Source organism: Anser anser (assembly GCF_964211835.1).
Source record: "Anser anser genome assembly, chromosome: 1".
In the NCBI taxonomy this organism is placed as follows: Eukaryota; Metazoa; Chordata; class Aves; order Anseriformes; family Anatidae; genus Anser; species Anser anser.
In genome coordinates, this window is record NC_139720.1 from 133,571,197 (window position 1) to 133,592,240 (window position 21,044).

General features: G+C 39.1%; 1 protein-coding gene across 7 annotated transcripts in view; it reads right to left on the reverse strand.

The window, feature by feature from the left end:
* TBL1X (transducin beta like 1 X-linked) overlaps window positions 1–21,044 on the reverse strand; it is a 199,560-nt gene that overhangs the window by 131,961 nt on the left and 46,555 nt on the right. For 5 of the 7 annotated variants that reach the window (XM_083825239.1, XM_083825241.1, XM_083825240.1 and 2 more), the window contains exon 2: window positions 12,771–12,843. The exons of the other annotated variants lie outside the window; for them this stretch is intronic. The gene's annotated coding sequence lies outside the window, so the exon portion shown is untranslated. The remainder of the gene's footprint in view (window positions 1–12,770; window positions 12,844–21,044) is intronic. 7 annotated transcript variants of the gene reach the window in all.

Sequence of the window (21,044 nt, forward strand, 5' to 3'; positions counted from 1 at the left end):
ACACATGTAAAACTAGACTACTCCTTTTTTGTTGTAAACTCTAAGTACGAATGAACCCATATTGATCTACCTTGTACCTTTTGGCACCAGAGTTTTTCTCATTAGGCCTGCAGCCCTTGTGCTGAAATACAGTTTCCAGAAAGAAAGCGTACAGTTCCTCGCACCTGTTTCATACATCACACTAGATAGAATGGCTTGATCTCTTCCAGGAAGGAGCTCAGTGGTGTAGCAAGGAGTCAGACAAGCACCATATGGGCAGAAGTGAGGGAAGACAAAAGCGAGGGTCGAACCAGTGCTCTCAGCAGCGGCAAGAGTTGCGCTGGCTCAGCTGTGTTGTCTAATCAAGTATTCTAAATCAATTAAGACTGAAGCTAATTTGTACACATGAATCTTTGTATTTCTAAATGAACCTAAATATTCCACAGGAATATTCCATACGGTTTAATTCCTGTAGTACATGGACAGAAACCGACGACTGGCCGAGCTCATTAGCCATGAAAGCATGGAGTTTTAGCAGGCAAGCTTTTTTCTAGCAATATAAAACCTGAGTAGGGAATGAGTGAGTACCTTCCTATCCTATAAAACAACGCTACCTAACATTAGAGGATTTTTCAGTTAACAATAACGATGTTATTACAGTTGTTTGGAACTGTCATCAGATCTGAGCTCCAGCCTGTTAAAATATTTCAGTAACAACAACAACAAAACATTTATTGACATCAGTCATCTTCATCGTAACACAAACATTCACATGTATTTCTCACAGGTTTGCTAGGAATCCTACATTTCTTACAGGTTTTACAGAAAACGGAAAACCACTTTCTCTGACTGGACTGAATTTCCACCAATTTTTGTTTGGGCGGTGATATTCAAGCAGTGACAGCTTAGCTGCAGACACCCACCAAAGTACTTCTCCTGTCTGCCTACCTTGCCTCTCGGCACCAGCGGCTGAGCCACTCACCACCAGATTGCCCAAAACTGCAATTTATAGCACATTCTACTCAGGCTGGAATTAGCAGCAGTCTGCTTTGAAAAGGTGCACAGTAAACTAAAGCGTTTCAGCAGTGACTCAGCGTTGTGTATTAATAGCCAGCCTAGGCTTATTTAAGACTCTACCATTGCCATGTGGCTGGGATACGAGTTGGATCAGGCTGTTGATCGGACTGAAAGCTCATCTTGCAAATAAAATCATTTTTTCAGCGTTGTGCACCAGCACAATTATAGAGCCAACATCAGGAGCAGGGGGTCAAGGATAAGGGGAGGGCAGGACAGTCCATTTTGCAGCAGCCTGCATTTATGTTGGCAGAGGTCAACCATGGAAGGAGCCGGCTCCCCTTTGCCCACAGAAGGAAGCGGAGGGTGCAAGGACAGAGAGCCGGGGGCAGCAGCAGCTCACCCCTGCTGTGCCATCCCTCCTCCATGAACAGATGCTGCAGTTGTGAAGAACGAGACCCCCAGGCAAGTCTTTATACCTACCATATAAAATGAGCAGAACAGAAAACAGTGCTTAAAAGAACCACTTACCCTCATCCTGCATGCGTATGAATACCTATGTGTAGAAACGAAGAGAAGAGGCTCCAGATACACAAGAGCAAAACCAAACAACAACAACAAAAGCAGTCCTATAGTATGCTTTTGGTCTAATTGGAAAGTACAAGGTGGTAAGAAATAGAAAAAGTCACCATAATCTGATTAGCTGTGTAATTACGACTAAACTGAGAGATCAATGAGAGAAACTAAAAGGAGTTTTTTTCAGCGTGGTACACTGGAGAGAAAATGGGAAATCTGGTGGAAATCTAATGGGATAAAGTAACAGATGGTAGGTAGACACCATGGGGACATGGGATATGTTTAAAGATGATACTGGCTAACAGTATGATTAAGAGGATGCGCAATATTACAATGCACTGAGTTGAACAATAATGTAAGTAATAAGGCCATGAGAATCTTAATATACTAAGTTTCACTGACATTTATAGACTAGGTTAGACTTACTTTTATAAACATCTATGGGAAAAACACTCAAGAAAAAGATCGAGTTCTAGGTAACGCAAGTAACTAGGATATTAAAAGGAATGGCTCTTGTCCTCCTCTTCACAAACATTGCAAAAAACGGTCCACAAATATGACACAGGATATTACACAAAAGACGAGCAATTGAGTTAATTATCAAAGATATAAAGATAAATAATGAACTCAATGTACAGGGAAAAAAAAAACACACCTTGAGCTATGTTTCTGGAAACAACTTAGCAGAACAAGCTTGCTTAGCAGAACAAGCAAGTGGAACAGTGCAAACCACCGTCACGTGGGTTACCCAAAGCCTACCTGACAGGACATCTTTCTACCCGTCCTGTAAGGACTCCAGGCAAAACAATAGTGCAATCCCCAACCATTTCTTCAACCATAAATACGTTAGTAACTTCCAGCACAATCTTCCACATAACCCGCTTCTCTTCCAGCTGGTACACAGGCAGGAGTACAGCTTACGATCTATAAGCTGAACACACAAGCAGGTCAACTCAAGGTGGCCTCACGTGCTCAGGCAACGCTTTCAATTTTCTCTTGGGTATACTGTCAAAGTTTGCTACACCAGTCTCATGAAACTGTGGTGGTCCTGTGCCTTCCAAATATTTGCCAACAATTAAATAATACCTATAAACGATACAGTCCAGCTGTAGAACTGCTTATGTCTCAGTAAAATAAATAACTGTATATATAAACTCCAAATATATACAGATGGATACATACATACATACAATACAGAGAGAGAGTGTTAAATGGAGTAGATATAAACAAATGATATAAAAAGATATAAACCAATGCTGCATTATTATAAGCCAGTTATTTATGTAGATTTATTTTAAAATATGTCTGATTGCATTCATAGCACTGATGAAGAGAACTGTAACGCACTAAACGTTATTAAACACTTAAACTAAAATTCCCCCTTGATCATCCCTCACAACCACTCCGATTCTGTTTTACCACCCAGAAAAAGAATAACCACACGACCTGAAGGTCAGAAAATTCTTACTCTGGTATGAGAACCAACTAAATAATTTTAAGCAGGGGCCTCTCCCAGGCACAATCCTGCTTTCAGTCCTCCCATCTCAAATTGGCACTAATTTAAATTAGAGACTGGTAGCTTTAGCACTTCAGCTGATATCAATTACCATTATATCACGTAAAGCACTCCCTGAAGTAATCAGGAACCAAGCTGCTTATGGAAATAGTACAAAAACCACATCAGGAATGAAACAGAAGCCAGTACACAGCAGAGATATAACCAGACCCTCTGCAAGAAAAAAAAAAAAAAAAGAAAAAAGAAAAAAAAAAAAAGATTTAAATGGGCAGCTATGGGCAGCTGTGTTCTGCATCAGCAGAATTACAGCCATTTCTGTGAATGGCTTTAAGGTGCATAGAGAGGTCACTGTCTTCTCCAGATTGGATTACCGCGAAGCCAATGGATACCAACTATAGCAAGGAAGCAACTGGGTGCTGGACTGCCTTAAAACAGCTGAGGAGAAACAGAATAAGCCAAAATGATGCTGGCTGTGATGCAGCTTCTGAGAGGGCACAGTCCCCTACTTCACTCACAGCTGGCTCACGAAAACTTCTCAGTGTTCTTAAGATCATTAAAGCCCAGTAAACCAACCCCTCAAACACAGGTTATTTTTTTTTATCCTAGTGCAGGCAAACGGTGAGAGGCAAAGGGCTTGGGCCCGCTTAAGGGAGATGTAAGAACCAAGAACATGCACTCAGGAAGCTTAAATTGTACCAGCAATCTTGCTTTGTTGACAAAGCCTTGTGTCTCTTCTCGGTACCCCACCTAAATAGCTTTTGCTCAGGTACAAAATATTTTAAGGATGCTTAAACTAGTTTCCATAACTCATCATTAAGAGCAAGCTTACTCAACTGAGGAACCAGCCAAAGTCATTCAGGGACCACCTTACACTTACTGCAAGGGTAGATATAGATAGGCTTCCTGGCATCCTTCCATCCTACAATTTCCTACAGCTATTACACTGATGATTCAAATCTAATTTTAACAAGCAAGCAAGCCTTCTGCTGTCAGCAACCATTGTTCCAAGACAGAAGGAAAATACTTTAAACACATTTTTGTGCCTTTCAACATCTGCATTTTTGTATTGCTTTTGTTCCTGGAGAGGGGCACAGAAAAGAAAAATAAGGGAAGCACTTCCCCAGGTAGGGAGGGTAATATATTAGTGCTGTCACTTTTTATTTCCTAAACAAGCTTAATTTTTTCTAAACAATCCATGGGCAGGAGAAGGGTTTTGTTCCTTTAACAACAAACTAATGCTTTAAAAGTCTAAAAATTCCGCTACAATAACAAAGCAAGTTTCAAAAACACATTCCCCAAGGATAACATAATGTTTTTGTTTCAAGAACAAACAAATAAACAAACAAGCATTTTCTACATCTTTGGTAAAATTGAGTCCCAGACAGCCATCCTATTTATGTTTTTAAGTAACAAGTTTTATGCAACTCTTTACAGCTAAGTTTGTGTATAAATGAAATTCCTCCACCAGTTTAGAAAGGAACTAAGAATGTACATCATTCTACTCGACCTCACATGAGGAGATCATTCACCAAGTTTCTAAATATTCACATAAGAGATCAGAAAAAGCAAAAGAATTTGCATATGCTTTTGCATATTTTCAGATAGCTTTCAAAGCAAGGTCAACATGGAGTAATGAAGCGCTGGGTTCATTAGTTGTACAGCAAAACACAAAGTCCCATCTCACGTGCAATGGCAATGAAAAGTTTGAAGATATAAGTTGGGTAAGATACTCATGGAACATAATTAATTCTGAAGACAAAGGTAGAAGCTTTCTTCTAATATAACCTAAGCATGGTTCCAATAACCAAGGATAAGATAACAAAATGCACAGAAAAGTCTTCATGATAAGGAAGAAACTGCCTGATTTGCTCTGAGTTACAGTACAATCAAGTTAGGTATGTGGCACATCCTGATGTTTGTATGATGTTATTTTAATAACTTAAAATACAAAATTAAAGCTGTCTGCAAGGCTCTTGACGAAACAAACACCATACTGGGGTGCTGAAGGTGCTTCCTTTACTCAGAATTCATACCACAGAAGGATATTGATACATTGGAAAGGGAAATACTGAATAGCATTTCACACTTTAGCAGGTATAGAAAACATTACCTGTGTAACGCACTGCCTTGTTATCACTGCCAGCGTAAAATACAATGTTATATTCACTGAATGGCAGTAGTCAAAACACGGGTGATCAAATGTGGCAGTCCTCTTCGACATTATGGAACCTGTGCAAGGTATTTCATTTGATCTCTTTGCTCAAGTCAGTCACATTTGCTATTCATTCACATTCAGCACGTTATCAATCTGAAAAAGCTAAGATACATCATTCCCTGTTTTCTTCCAATCTCTGTGGGATTTATTCTTCTACGGAATTACTGCCGTAAATAAAATGTTGCATTTAGAGTGTCTGTAATACTGCCAGCCAATTCCACTGTAGATAAAGGTCAAGGGTAAAATTATAAAAACCACAACAGTTTTTCGAATTCTTTATGTGAAACATCAGTGCCGAACAAGTGCCAAACATTCAAGTAAACTTTGAAACTTTGAACATCGGTCAGTACTTACAGAGGTAACTTTAGGAGCAGGAAAATTACTGTATTATTTCTTCAGGTTTTTTGTACAGTGACTACTGTGTGGTGACTGTCCAACAGAAACATATGGCTAACTAAATAATCTAAATAATCTGCATATATATGGAGACAACCTCTAACTGAAAGACCTTCAGAAGCACAAAGACCAAAAGAGACCAGTATTATCTAACTGGGTTTCCTCAATAATGCAAGTTGGTTTTTTTTGTTTGTTTGTTTGTTTTTAACTCAAAGATGCGATTCTTGCATTAAAAATAACTTTGAAAGAAATCTGTATTTAAGAATTTAATCTGAATGGGATGCAGAAATGTCAGCTAATGATGAACTCATCTCAATTTCAACAATTTACCAACTTAAATAGCTACGAATATTGGGGGAATAGCAGAATCTGTTTCCTGTTTGAACTCTACCGTTAGTTTATTTCTGATGCATCTTCTTATTTTCATATCTTCCAAACAAAAGACCCTTCCCATGTCATACACCTTCACATGCTCATTACCAGATGATGATTACTTCTCAATTTCAGTCTCTACTTGACAAAACAGATTGGATTATACCAATTTCCTACTAGGAAGATGAGCTCCTCCAGAGCTCTCAAACTCTTTCCCCAGTAAGTCCAAATGCCCTGCATTCCAGCTGTCAAGTACGAGTGCTGCTCCTACACATTGCACCTTTGCTGCACTTCCATACTAGTTACATATCATTCATTCCATATGGATAATACAAATATACCATTTATTTGTTGTCTTGCAATTATATACCAAAACTCCGTATTTACTTTTGACCAAATCACTGAATGGTGGCGTTAGATGCAAGTTGTACAATATGATGCAGTGTACGTACCTTGAGGTACACAAGTGAAAACTTTTGAAGGAGCTTTAGATATTATGGGTTTGCAGATCAGGAAGAAAAGACATCACTTTGCTGTTCCTCATTACTGTCTTTATTTATAACTGAGTAGCCTAACGTGAAATAATGAATTGAGGAGCATAGTAAGAAAACTAACTTTTAAAACTGCTTGGAGACCTGGAGTAGGGGACCAGACAGAAAAAATGCTGGCATTTAGTTCCAAACAAGGATGCTCAGAAACTGCTCGCCACAGCTTTTTCCAGTGATTAAAACCCAAGCTAAGAACTGCTAAGTTTTGCTTGCAAATTCAGCTAGCGTTTTCAGGACAGGACACAGGACAGCCTTCTGCAAAAGTGGTCAAATACTCAAGCATGTGTTATTATCATATCATATTAGCAGAGACAGATCTGGACACCTGGTTTCAAAGCAAAGGATCTGAGTCCACGGCTCTCCTCATCACAGATGAGCACACAAACCACTAGGCTATTTCGGACTGGTACTCAATATTTACTAGACTGTTGCATTGACTAGGTGTTGCAAAGAACAATTTGTATGGGTGAAAAATGACACAATAAGAGAAAGGGGGGTAATAATTTACAAATATCTGAAGGAGGAATCTGCATAGCAGAAAAAGGAGGGCATTTTCTATCAGATATGGAAACTCAGGAATAAAGGGAAGGATGTCTTTTTTACAAGGGAAAATGGTGAGTGACTTAGCAAGAAGTTGTTCTGGAGAAGAACAACTGTTGGCCTGTGGAAAAATTGCTAGAGGGCATATTGCAAAGCTACTGCTGGACAAAATAATGGCAAATGTACTGATGGAAACAATCCTGAATCCACAAGGCAGAATGCCTCAGGTGATGTATCGGAACGGTTCCCAGTTTGCCTATCTCTGTGCAGTACCTCTCTGGTACTGTAACTGAGATATATTGCCCCCCAAAATTAGCTGCCTTTTAATATAATCCTAATGTATTTTATTACTGATTTTAACAGGCTTTAATGGGAGGAAGCATATATTCAATTATTTTATTACATGCTTTGAATATAAATGGTGAGCATCTGCACTCTAGTTTACATCTTCCGTCCTCACCCTCTCATAAAAAAAGCCCAGGCACGTTTTAGAATCGAAAGTGGCTCTCCCCACCCCTTGCCGCTTTCTTGGCTGGTTTGCTGGGATCTATATATCCAATCTAATTATTTTGATTCCCATTTCCAACCCTATCAGTGGTGCAGTGGTGCAAGAAATCAAAATGCCAGTCTCCTGAATGCGTTAGAACCTAAAAGCTAACAGCTCCTCATTTGCAGAGGCATCACTGTGTGGCCCAAAGCCCCTGTCATCATACAATTTATGTTCAGCGTTCTGGATGTGACTTGAGAGGGTTTTCCCAGTGTACCGATACTGAGCATTTCATACAGCATTTCAGATGCTACAGTGTCTTGCATCACCTTGTTCTGTCACAACATAACCGACTCTAACAAACACCCGCAATGCTTCAGTTTAGATTTTGTCTCTTTTTGAACACTTAATTCTTTCTTCTTTGTTATTTTCCCCTTTGTTTTCTTAAAAGGGGAAAAAATAGGATGACATAAGCTTGTCTTCTCTTAAGTGATCAGAAATAAGAGTCAGCAGTACTCCTGCCAAAAGACCCACTATCCTCGCAAATCAGGGGGATCATATGTTGCTCACTAGCTGAAGTCCCCTGGGGGTCTTTTCCCTGACTATACGCTTTTCCCCTCTTGAATTACAATCTTACTTAAATTACTAATGCCTCAGCGCCACCAAAATATTCCCATTCATTTCCACAGCTTTTACAAATATGATAATATGATTTGTGTTTAAATATAAGCGTCACCGTTTTACTTTTTATTATGAATATCATATGTTTGGCAAGCTGTCTGACCTTCCTTATGATGATGAATGCTGCAGCAAACAATTTGCTGTATCTTTAAAGAAATGGCCAATTCAATTACATTATGCCAGAAGCTTTCAAATCCCTCTCTGCCAAACGTCTTTGCTATATCCTGCCACAGACAGCCCATTTGTATTCCAGCACAGTAGGACACTTGTTTTATTGAAGCATACAGTTCTAGTTAGGTACTATCAACAGAGCGCTATTTCAGTTCTCCAGCTCTGTGTTCCCTTCTGCCCCCTCCAGCCTCGGTTATTAGGATTTTCAATTTTACTGACCAAACGTGTACGCATTACTAATTACATGCCTGAAATCTAGTAGTTATCGACTGCTACAACAAAATACATTAGTGACCAATTACAGGAGTTCTTGGCAGCAATGGTTATCATTTTAGTGGATTTAATCATTGCACTTAAAGTGAAGCTTGAGATTCCCTTTGAGATTACACCACTAATTGCTTCTGTTTTGCCAGTCACTGCATGAGCTGGTTTGCAAAAAGGATCACTAAAGATGCTTTCATAATATCAAAAAGCAGCAAACACATCAAGCATCCTGTAATGAGCCCCCCCTCCCCATAAAGCCACAGCGTAAATTTGTTCATACCACAATGCCAATCTCCTATACATATCTCCCTTGTCATCCTCCCTTTCCTTCTCATTTCTCGTTATTTGGGCAAACAGCAGCAGTACAGCTGCACTGCTGCTCACATGAAGTGTGTGTTACCGTAGACACACAACCATTTATTTAAACAGTTAGTGAGAACATTTCATTTAAGAAAAAAATAAATCATTTTTCCCTCCCCTCCTTTGCTTGAAGAGACAATAGTAATTGTTACTGTTATTATGCCAGAAGATTTGAATGCTCTTAGACTTTTAGGAAAACAGAACAAAACGAAAAAAAAACAAAAGGTAAATACGTGGTTTATTAGATGCACAATATCTTCATAATAGGCATCCACTCTCCAGGAATCCCAAAAAAAACCCACTCCCCTTCCAAAGGAATTTGTAATGTAACATATTGTTCTTTAAAAGCCCACGGCTACCTCCAGATCCCCACTAGTGATGAATTATCTGGTTTACAGCCTCATAAAGCAGAAGTGTCTATATATTTTAATAATGAGGCCAACCACAGGACTTTTGTACCTTTCAAATTCAGTGATATACAACTTTCCAAACACCACTGAAAAGCTGTGACACTTGGCTTCAGGCAACTAAGACAAGGAGATATAATTTCATTAACATTTTAGGTCAGATCAAAATAAGTTGTCTTTCAAAGACAGAAAAGCATGGGGGAAGGTTGCAAGTACAATTCTATTAGCTGTCTGAGAACATATTATTTAATAAATAAAATTGTTTAAATAAATTTGCTTTCTTTTTAACAGAATTTCAGCTGTTGAAGCTTTCCATTACTCAAACGCCACTTTCCAACCAAAGAAGCCCTCTGAAAACTATATATATTAAAAAACCTCAACCAAAAATTGCTCATAAGATTAAACAACCTTCTAGAATTGTCTCATCATACATCAACCTTTTTAAATTTCAGTGGATTCTAAGTTGATACATCTCTAATTAAAAACTTAATCAATCTCCGTGAGAAAGATATTGTAGAGAAAGCATTTTAAACCCCCAGAGACTTCTTGACTATTTTTCATGCTAATGGAACAGCAGAGCATATGAGGTCTTTAAAAACTGTCAGAAACATACAATATGATTTACAAAAATAACAACAATCTCCCTGAGGTTAACTGCTCAATAAGCTGAAGAGCTTTATCCTACAGCATCAACAGGCTCTATCAGTCAGCTTCACTTCAGCCCATAAACTAAGGTACAGAACATTACCTAACAACCCCTGAAAAATAACACAATACAGTACATGGAGACTTGCGTCACTGACACGTTTTATGTTGTTTCACACCAAGACGCAGATTTCCACAAAGCCGAAGATCTTTTCAGAACACCAGGCACAAGGGCTGCTACATGGAAATGCTTTCAAAAGCATGGCCAGTTCATTTCCATGCTCAACTGAGAAAATCTTGCCTTGGGGCTCTCAATTTCTACTCTTTATGAGGACAAATGTAAGTGATGCAGTAGCTACAAATAACTGGCAAATGATAAACTGGATAAAACACCTAAATTAGAGTAGAGATCAACCTCATATTCATAAAGGCATAGACTATACAGTTTAACTGGATTATCTCCATCTGTTGGTCCAATAGTTCTTGACTTCTGCCTTCCTCAAACAACAATTAAGGACAATTCTGCCTTCTTCAAACAACAATTATGGACAATTTCCAAGTAAAAAGTGACAGAAAATTGACAAGATCTCTTTTTCATCCAAGAGCCACTACCCTTACAAATACTCGAGCCCAGCAGCAGCATGACCACCTTTCTTTTGCATGTGCAAGTTCCTTTTTCACATACACAACCACGAAATTTAAATTGCAATTCCAAAAGGACTGCAATTGCACCTGGAATTTCTAGCGCTACCTTCAAAATGACAAAGCAGGAACAAGACAGAAGAAGAAAATATTCTTGAAATGAACAGCTGAACTTATGTAGCACCCGAAATACAAAAGGTCAGGAAATACCTGCCTTTCATCACTGTCAAAAGCAATAGGCTAAAATATGCAGAGTAGGACTGATAACACAGGAAATAAATGAAAACATTTGCTGTGCGTTAGTACAAAAGTTAAAAGAAGCAAGGCAAAAAGCTCTCTCAAAGGTCCCTGCTGGACTTAAAACAGAGCTGTTCAGCCAATTTCAATTTAAAAACATGCCATTATCATTTAAGAACACCAAGTTTCTCTCCTTTAATAAACCTTACACCTGTTCACTAGAGTTCACGGTCCCAGTTCCTACAACCGTGCACAATGAGTGCGAGTTTGACGAGGCGCATTTTTTGCAGGAACCAGTACTTTGGTGAGAACAACAAATGCACCAGAAAGCAACCAGTTACTTCTAATAATGTCTCAGGCATTATTTGTGATTCAATATCTAACTTACAAATCAAAGAATGATCATGCAGAATGCAGACATGAAACATTTCCAAATTGTAAATTAATTATAAGTCTTACGTGTGTATAGCTTACAAAGCCTAGTACATTTTAAGGTACATTTTTATTTCTCTTTAATATCAAAACCAATGAAGGATACTTGTTTTTGGTCTTCTATTCTACTGCAAAGAGAGAAACACGCTGAATACTATGGCAAAATGTAATATACTTTTTATGCAGTGACATGACAGATACCAGTCTATAAGTTCAGCACAAGAACATGATTAAACCACAGAACAGATTTGGAATAAAATGCACTGATAACAAGATCAGATTAAATTGAGTGACCCTCAGCTGAGAAATAGTTTGTAAAATTTAATACCAGTAAGAATATTTAACTTACTGAAGTCTTACGAAACTAAAACTAATTCTTTTAACGTGATAAATGCCAGCAGGAAGAAAGGCTTCAGCTCTGGCAATTGTTTCAGAAAACTCAATTAACTTGCCCATTATTAAAAATACGTTAACAGTAGAAAGAAGTTTCATGCTATACTGTATTTATCCACTCATTAAATTACATTTATTTCATATAATAACATATATGAATAAATAAATACATTAAATAATAAAACAAAGTACCTTTTTGACATGTAAAATAATTTATTGTAACCAAAATAATGCTTGGATTGCCAGGAATGGAAGCGAGGCGGATAACTGCTATAGCTGAAACTGCTACAACTCTTTCTTTCCTGCCTTTTGAGAAACCTGTGTAGGTTGGGTTTGGAGCTGCTGGCCACCTTCCAATGCCTCGGAAGGTCTGTCACATGCCCCATCAAAACTGATGAAGAAAATCTCTCCTTGTCCTATTTTAATGGTAGCTAATTCACCCCTTGCAAAACAACCATATTAAGCCAATGCGAGGTCCTCTTCTTAGCCTTCATCCTCTGATGGCCTCAAACTTAACCTGGCCTCTTGTTAGGACTTCAATCCTGCTGAACCTCAGTGCCCCACAATGATTGCAACTCACAAGTTTGAGTTTAAGAAACAGAGGTCACTCAAACTCAGCATTTAGTCTCCACATAAATAGCTGAAAAGGCAAAATACCAGAATCTTGCATATAATCTACATTTAATTTTATGGAGGCTTTAAGGGTAGGAATAAAAAGTACTGAAGGTTGTATGCTGCATTGCATTTAGCTAGCCCTACTACTTCTAGTATTTTTCAATTCAAAAGCTAAGGTACAGTCTCAATTTACACTTTGCAAGTAGGCGAGAAGATGCTGAAAAACAGTCAACAGTTTTAACATTTTGTAAAGCTGATTTCCAGCTAAATGTTCACTTACTCAGGTGCAAGTAGAGTCAAGCTCCCCAGTTTCCCCCAGATTTTCCCTTCAGGCCAGTTTTATCCTTAGGTACCTAGGGAAAAAAAAATGAATTTACATAACTCCTCTTACGTTCATCTCTTGATTATATCAACTCTTATGACCCAACATTATCAGCAATTAAAAAATTTTCTAACAGGATTATTTCCCATCAGTTGGTTTAACCAGGAGGAAACTCAGAGCTTTTTCTTCTCTGCAGAAAGACCGTTTTTTACTTGACCAGGTTTTTTTAAGACTTAGCACAGCCTTAAATGAAAGAGTTTTCTGTGAGAAACCTTATGTAAATTCAACCTCGTAGAAGGTGGGATTGCATGATTTAGGTACGTTTCATCACTTGTTTTTAGGAGTACAAACAGAAAGCAACACAGTTAAGGCTTTGTTAGCCACAGATTTAAGCTACCTTAAAGCTGTTAACATGTGACAAGAAAACCCTACATATTCAATTGCCACTTTAAAAACTGAAAGAAGGTTTGTGTACAGGTGTGCTGTCACTTAGTTAAGGAGGAGCTCAAAAAATAAAGTTATTCTACCTTCTCCTGGCACTAGTATGGATTAAAGAACCATTCCAAAATGTGCTATTCAACCATATGGAATCAATTTTTGCAGACATATGGAGTTCCAATTAAATAAGTCGGGCTTTACTGACACAAAAGTCCACCTGCACATATTCAAATTTTCCAGAATTAGACCATCTAATTTAGACCAGCCCATCTAACAATAACAGTGTAGAAAAGCAATGCATTTGATATAACACAACAACCAAAGCAATTCTCTCTAAATAGTAATTACTGCCTAACTTTTTACCATGGTCAGATCATAACCAAATTAAAAAGAAAACAAACACGGAACTAGTTTCCCTAAAGCACAATTCAAATTACATCAGGTCAAAAGAAAATTATTTTTGATTTTCTCCATCATGCAAGTAAATATATCATCCTAAAAGTAAGCAAGGTACTCTCTTTCAAAGAAGAATTTACTAGAAGTCATTGGAAATCTCAAAACCAACTGTAACTAACTATACTTCCTAGTTTTTAAGTTTTGTTTGCATATTGTGCATCCAGCTTTTCCCAGGATAAGTATATGGAAAGCATACATTAAATAAACAAATAAATAAATAAAGTCAGCAAGCTATATATAAGTCCTCAAAACTGTAAGTCTCAAAACAAGAAAGGTGTCTGATGAGGTGGAAACTAACATTTTTAAGGCAAACACTATGTAAGTCCAAATTTTTATTTTTATTTTTTAAGTATTCCTAGTTAATTGGTTCATATCCAGTCATTTTATTAGGAGGTGAGGTGCAATTTCCTTCCACAGTACCCCCACCTCACTCAGTGAACAGAGTAGGCAGAAAAAAACAGAGTATTGAAAATCTTCACGTTAACTGAATTACAAATGGTCATGGCACAGCTCTATGATTTATCTGCTCTGGGTTCCCACAGAGCTTCTCTTTGCTACTGCCATGATACAGATCACACCGCAGTCCCCTGTGAGGTACCACATATGATCCCCATAGACTTGGAACTTAAAGAATGAAACTTTTGAGTTGAGAGTATTACAAACCTTAGCATTCAACCAAATATTTCTAAAAGTCATCTATTAGAGCACCTAGCATTACACATTTTTTTAATTCTCTGCGGAAGTTGTAGCCATCTGCCTTAACTAGGTGATGCGTCTTTCATTTCTTGTCGCACATTGTCCCATTCACTACCTATCCCAAAGCTTCTACAACAAATTAAAGCAATTTTCCAAAGACCCGTCTCCTTTGCTGCACAGTCTTCATAGACTTGTGCTCCTGCAAAAAGACCATATAATTCTGAGATCATATAACCACGTTATAACATCCAAGGCTGCGCAGTTACCAAGGTCTAGACAACCTTAATTCTTCACTTTCCCAGCTCTGCAGCGCTTGCTGTTCGTAGCTCAGTGTTCTTCAAGACAGCTTTCTGAGCTCGGTTTAACTCCCAGCTCTGTTAAGGAAAGCAGCCACCGAGCAGGAGAAGTTCCATTTTGCTCACTCAGATTCTCCCCCAGAACCTGGCCGCCTCTCCTCACCCAAGCTGTACCAGCGCCAGCCCATGGGGCAATCACCACCACCCGCATCCCACTCCCTGTGATCAGGCTCAGCCTTGCGTATCGGATCTCAGTCCTGTCTTCCTGCCTCTTTAGAATAGCTGCTTTGCTCTCATCCACTTCATTACGTGACATATTGCTCCCTGCCCTCCCCCCAGCCAGAATCCCATTCCCATTAGTTTCCAGCTCTCAGGCACTACCTTTCCTTTTAATCTTAGCATCATCTCTCAGCTTTCTGTCCCCTCCACCGATAGATCTGAGTGCTCTTTCACACTGCTTTTTACTTTCCAGTGGTTTTCCCACTGTTTTATTCTCCCTCTCACCCTTCTGCACTTCCCTCTTGCCCTACCTTATTTTCAGATTTATTCCCAACAGCTGACTATCTTTCCCTTATTTCCTTTCCTGGCTCCTACATAGTGATTTGCATGCCATAGCTATGGCTGCTGTGCTCCATGCTGAAGTCGCTTCCAGTGATGGGTGTTAAATAGATCTGCACCAGAGCTGCTTATGTGCAGGAACGCTTAATTTGAGGATCCCAGGAGACAAGCCAAAGCAGCAGCGCTGTCTGTGAAGAGGTAGAATTTTGGGCACTTAAATCCTTTACTACAGAAAAACAGAGACAACTATACATACTTAGATGTTGGGGCAGCTATATGAAGGCTTTGTGGATTGCAGGTACTTCAGTCTTGATGTTAAATTAACACCGTCTCAACTTTAAAATTAAAAAAAACAGTAATTTATCTCCTTATCCTCCATTTGTACAGTGACCCCCCCAAAAAAAAAATATTAGACTGAGTGTAAATCTTAACCTAAACTCTTTCTACATTTCAGTTAATATGCTAGCACTTCTTGAAGTCATTCTTTCTGAACACAGAACAGCCCTTGATTCAGTCACATATATTAACTACTGGGGGGAAGGTAGTTTTTAATTAACAGTGGGTGTTCTCAGCTCTGTTTACCAAGGATAAGTGCACTTATCTTTATCCCACTGGAAGAAAGTAGATGATAGCATACACTCATCTCTTTTTCCAGAAAGCACAAACCAACCAAAGATATCTTCCCACTTTGTCTCAAACAGCTCCCCCTTTTCTGGGAAGAGGCTTAAGGGGGTTAAGGCTGAATTTACGATGATTTCATACAGTTATGAGAGGTTATTTACTCCAAAATGTAAAATAATAAAGCAAATTAAAAGACATCTGATTTATTGCATAAGTCCTATTTTTAGAACAGTTTAAATAATTGGGTTGGTAACAATAGGGTTTGTATCAACAGAATTAGGAGTAAATCAACACAAACAAGTCGCAGTTATATAATAAATTCAAATCTGATGAGAATTTCATTAAGAACATTATTCCCACATTTGAACACACAAAAATAGCTCTCTGGGTTACCTCATGACATCACCACTATTTATAAAAAGCATCTTTAAAAAAGAAGAGGTAACACAGACTTTCATATAGAGTAGGACTAGTGATCTCTCTTGGTGTAAACGAAACCTAACAGCTAGCTGTAGGATTCTTCCTAATGTGAATTTACATGTATATCCTAAACCTGTCAGTTCTCTCACTAATCTGCCCTTCTATCTTATTTTTTCTTTTCTCATAAACATTTTCTTGTCTCACGCAACTCCTCCTCTTCCATTCATCTCCCTGTGTTTGTTTCTTCCTCTTCCCCATCATTTCTTCACTGAAATACAACCCAAATTTCAGTTTTTGTTGCCTTTCTGCACAGTATAATCACAATTATACTATGTATAATAGTATATATGTATATAGTAGTATAATCACAATTATACTACTACACAATTGCCTTTCCGCATTATAATCAGTACTTCAGGAGTCACAACCTACATGTACTGCACATACTGAAGGAGCTTTTCCTTAGCTTTAATACAATTTAGGACTGGTATATCAGAAAGGTGAATGTAAATACTAAATTAGATAAGTGAAAAATTGATAATAAACTTTCATAATACCTTTGCAAGTAGCTTCCTAAGGTTTATAATCTTGTTTGCTGTAACCTGCATGTTGATTGTCCAGAATACAGAAGTTCTGGAAAAAGACAAATCTAGAAGGGTGGCATTGGATTTAGAAGCAGCTCTGTTGCTAATTGCTACTCAGAGCTTAAAATTCTTCTTACTTTTCCTCTTCTGCCCCCACTTCATTCTAATACACAGGGTCACATTTTCATGGCGCAGTGCACATGCCATTTTGCTTCATGTGCTGGTTAAATCGCTCTGTGCCTAAGCCTTGGGTTTCTTTCCTGAGGATTCATTTAAAATAATGCAAAAGACACGTGGCTTTTCTTCACTGCTTCCTGTGAGCCAGTAGACTTCCCCACCTCATTAGGGCAGTACCACAGTCAGTCACATTGCTCCTCTGCCTTTCTCTGCCACAGCAACAGGTCCGGGTTCCTCTTCGCTCAAATACAATCCCAGCCCTCCAGGATGACAACCGCAGTCGCAGTTGCTCATCTACCCTTGTGCTCTGCTGCACTACCAAATCCTATACCTCCCAGACAACTAATGGGGTCAGCTCCTGAATCCTCCGGCATGCCACGCAATCCTCCGGAGGCTAAGCAGAGATTTTGTGTGCGTATGTGCCTGCACGCATAAGAGCGAGTGCTTGCTCAGGAGGGGCAGCGATGGGCAGCCTTTCTCTTCGGGGTGAAATCTTTGAATACAGCCAGGAGGTTTAAGCTCAAGGATTCTCACAGCCTGTAATAAAACTTATGTGACTGAATCGCCTTCATTTAAAAATCTCACCCTCAGCTGAAATGTAGGTTCAGTGAAAAAAAAACATATCCCTGCTATACAGCCACTGCAGTGCTGGGAGGTGAGTTAGTAACAGCATACTTAAGAGTACAGCTAAATGATTCAATGCCAGAAGGTGTCTGCTAAAGAGACACATCTCCATTTTTTCAACACTGAAACAAAAGAAAAGTAACTCTGATTTATCTGAAATAAAGACAGTACACTGAAGTTATATCTTATATTTAAAAAACAAATGATGGGTAATATTTATGTATACGACAAGACAGCCTTCCAGCAAATGTTCTGGGTATCTGATACACAAACATTAAGATGCAGTACCATCAACGAATGCAATAATTACAACTATATCACTCGTTCCTTTGCTCAGCCACTGCATTACGTACACCTTAACGCTGAAAGTAATATCTAGTTATCCTCATTTGACCCCTAAATGCAACAGGGAGACAAAACTGCTCAAAGCACTTGAATCTTGCTGATAAGCACTGAATGTTAAAAGGTATGTGTCAGGATAACGTAAGATGGTATTCACCCTTATTTCTTCTGAAGAGGACTCAAACTGTGACACCTATATGTTTAATGTTGTGCCACCCCCCGTTCTGCAGCTTGGCATACCGCTGGCTGACGGGGAAGATAAAATGAGACCCAGTCATCCCGGCTCCCACCACCGGCTTGGCCTGACCCTGCAAATCCACCAGTTGCACATCCCGTGGAGGAAGCAGGACTGTTACTGTGAGTCATGACCTTGAAACTAGGCTTCAAAACCTAAATAATCCAACGGCTATAACTCATACAGAAGCCAATTATCACTCGTAATCCTAAACATTTATCAAAAGTAGGCCCTCTAAGTCTCTCCTATTCACCAGCATGTTCCTGTTTGTTTGCTAATTAGGGTAACAGGTACATAAACATCTGCAACTACTGTAGATTGATGTTGAATTTTATCTTTTTAGAGACACAAGGAGAGCTTCAGTATATGTCACTGCACACAGTCCGGAACCATCCTCCTCAGTCTATTTTACTCCTCCCGGCTGACGCTCCCAGGCCTGAGATGGGCAGAGGCACGGCGTTTACATGCCGGCTCCTGCCAGGTGACATGGCAGGACACTGTGCTCAGCCCCGCGTTGCTCCTCGCCAGGAAGGCCAGGGCAGTCACGCACAGAGGCAGGTTCGCCTCACCTCCTGCAAATCCCCCCTCATGGCGACACGGCCCTTCGGCCGCAGGACGAGCAGGACGCAGGTGCCGATGGCTGCCGGTTGTGGACAACGCACCACTGCATACCTTCAGGAGGGATCTTCTTTTTTTGGTAATAAATAGGTTGTCAGCTTCACAACCTGCAGCCAAAATCAGCACAGCTAACCTAGAAAAGTCTCCCTTACTAGAATAAGGGGATTTTAACGTTACGGCTACAGCAATTTTAGTCTGGTTTATGGTAGTTACCTTGCTCACACAGGCAAGCACTAGAACTTTTCAGCAAACATTTCAGCACAAGTGATCCAGGTTTATACTTTGTACAGCCTAAAGGCAATATAGCTAGCATTTCTTTGATCCTTAGGCTTCACAGTTCACAGAGAGTTGTGGGAGAGAGGAAGTGCCGGAGGCATGGCAGTTTCAGGAACCATTAATTATAGCAACTCATCGTGAAGGGCATTGCTGGAAGTCCGCTTCAGACCATCTGAAAGTATTCGAGATAATCCCATCGTTTAAATATAAACAGCACAGTTGCTGTCACACAGTTGTCAATGAAAGACAAGTTCTTGGTGCATTTTTATTCAGATTGACAATCTATAAACTGTTGAACGGGGGGAAAGAAATCTGCCACAGTATGTCTGTTCAATTAAAACTTATTCCCTAGTGTGTTTTTCTTGTTTTATTCTCAAAGTAAATTATAAATCACGTTAACTGTCTACTACACTATAAATATTATGGCTAAAATTTTCAAGAGACTGGCTATTAAGTTTAGTCAGCAAAGCTAAAGTACACTCTTCTGAATTCAACTCATTTATTGAAAGAGAATTCATCCTAAAGTGGAGCTCCAGTCTTTTTACGGGGAAAATAAAAGCGATGTTCAACTGGCCCCAATTAGAAAAATTAATGAGCTGTTCAAAATTATTTGACTCCTTTTCAAATAATTTGTACAAAACCACATGGCAAGCTATTGGTAAAAGCAGCTATAGTCTCTTGCTTACCCCATTTACTTTGCTAAGAGTTCTCCACTGACTAACAAGGTATTTTGTTCATATTCAGTATTATAGCTGTTCCCTGCAAGAATCTCTTTTTTTTTTTTTTTGGTAATAATAGTCACATAAAGCACAGAGTCCTTTTCACAGTCAGCTGAACATTTGGTGGCACGATATGGCCTGGGTCTAAAAAAACAGTAACATAAGAACTTAGATTTTACTTTGCAATCTGGCCCTCCAGTGAAACACTGAAGGGAAACTTTCTCTTTAAATCCTGTCCAGAATAAAATCTAGAAAGCTGTACTCCATCTTTTACCAGCTGCTTTCTCTGTGACCTTAACTTACTAATTTAAGAACACCACTTCTTCCTGTTGCACACTTAGCAGGAAGCAGCTATGCCATGAATGTGTTATAAACACTACGCGACTCTCTGGTTGTATGGCTTTGTGAAAAACAAGACAACCTAATGGAAGTGCTGCTCTTTATCATCTGCTACTTCCTGCCCACATTCTGATGACTTAATTCAATACCAAAGTTAGACCCTGTGAAAGAATTTCACATCTCATTCTCCTTCCTTATTTCCCCTTTCAATCTGAGGTCTTTGACGATACGCTGATTTCCCTGGAAGTTCACTTTCTCACGGATGCCACAAAAGCAACGTCAGGGGATGACCAAACACCAAGGTATCACTTACTAACAACATTCCTCCTGGGTACAGGACAACCCAAACACATATATCCTTCAGACATCATGACAGAAAAACTTCTCCGGGGAAAAAAGCAAAGTTTTAGTAGTGGAAAGACCGCAACATCTTGCCTGGATCACTAGCGCAACATTTCAGTGTGCGCCCCAACATAGTTCGGAGACACAGGATGGGCACTCCGGGATGAGTGTGCAACTGTAGGCAACCATGCAATGAGTGCTCAGTCTTGAAGTTTCCACAGATACCTGTTCTTTGTGCCCTAAACACCACAAAAACCTTCTTAATACCCTACAAAAAGCACAGTAGGTATATGAAAGAATAGACTTACAGAATATGATAGAGGGAGAAATGGAAATCGAGGTCATTGGCCATATCCTATGTCTTTATAATAACAGTGATATATTTTTTTAATTGCAAAGTAACAACTTCTCCTAAATTATCACAAGAAGTGGACCATGCATCACACAACAAAAGAGGGTAAAAATATTATCATTGTGTGCCTACTTCCCCA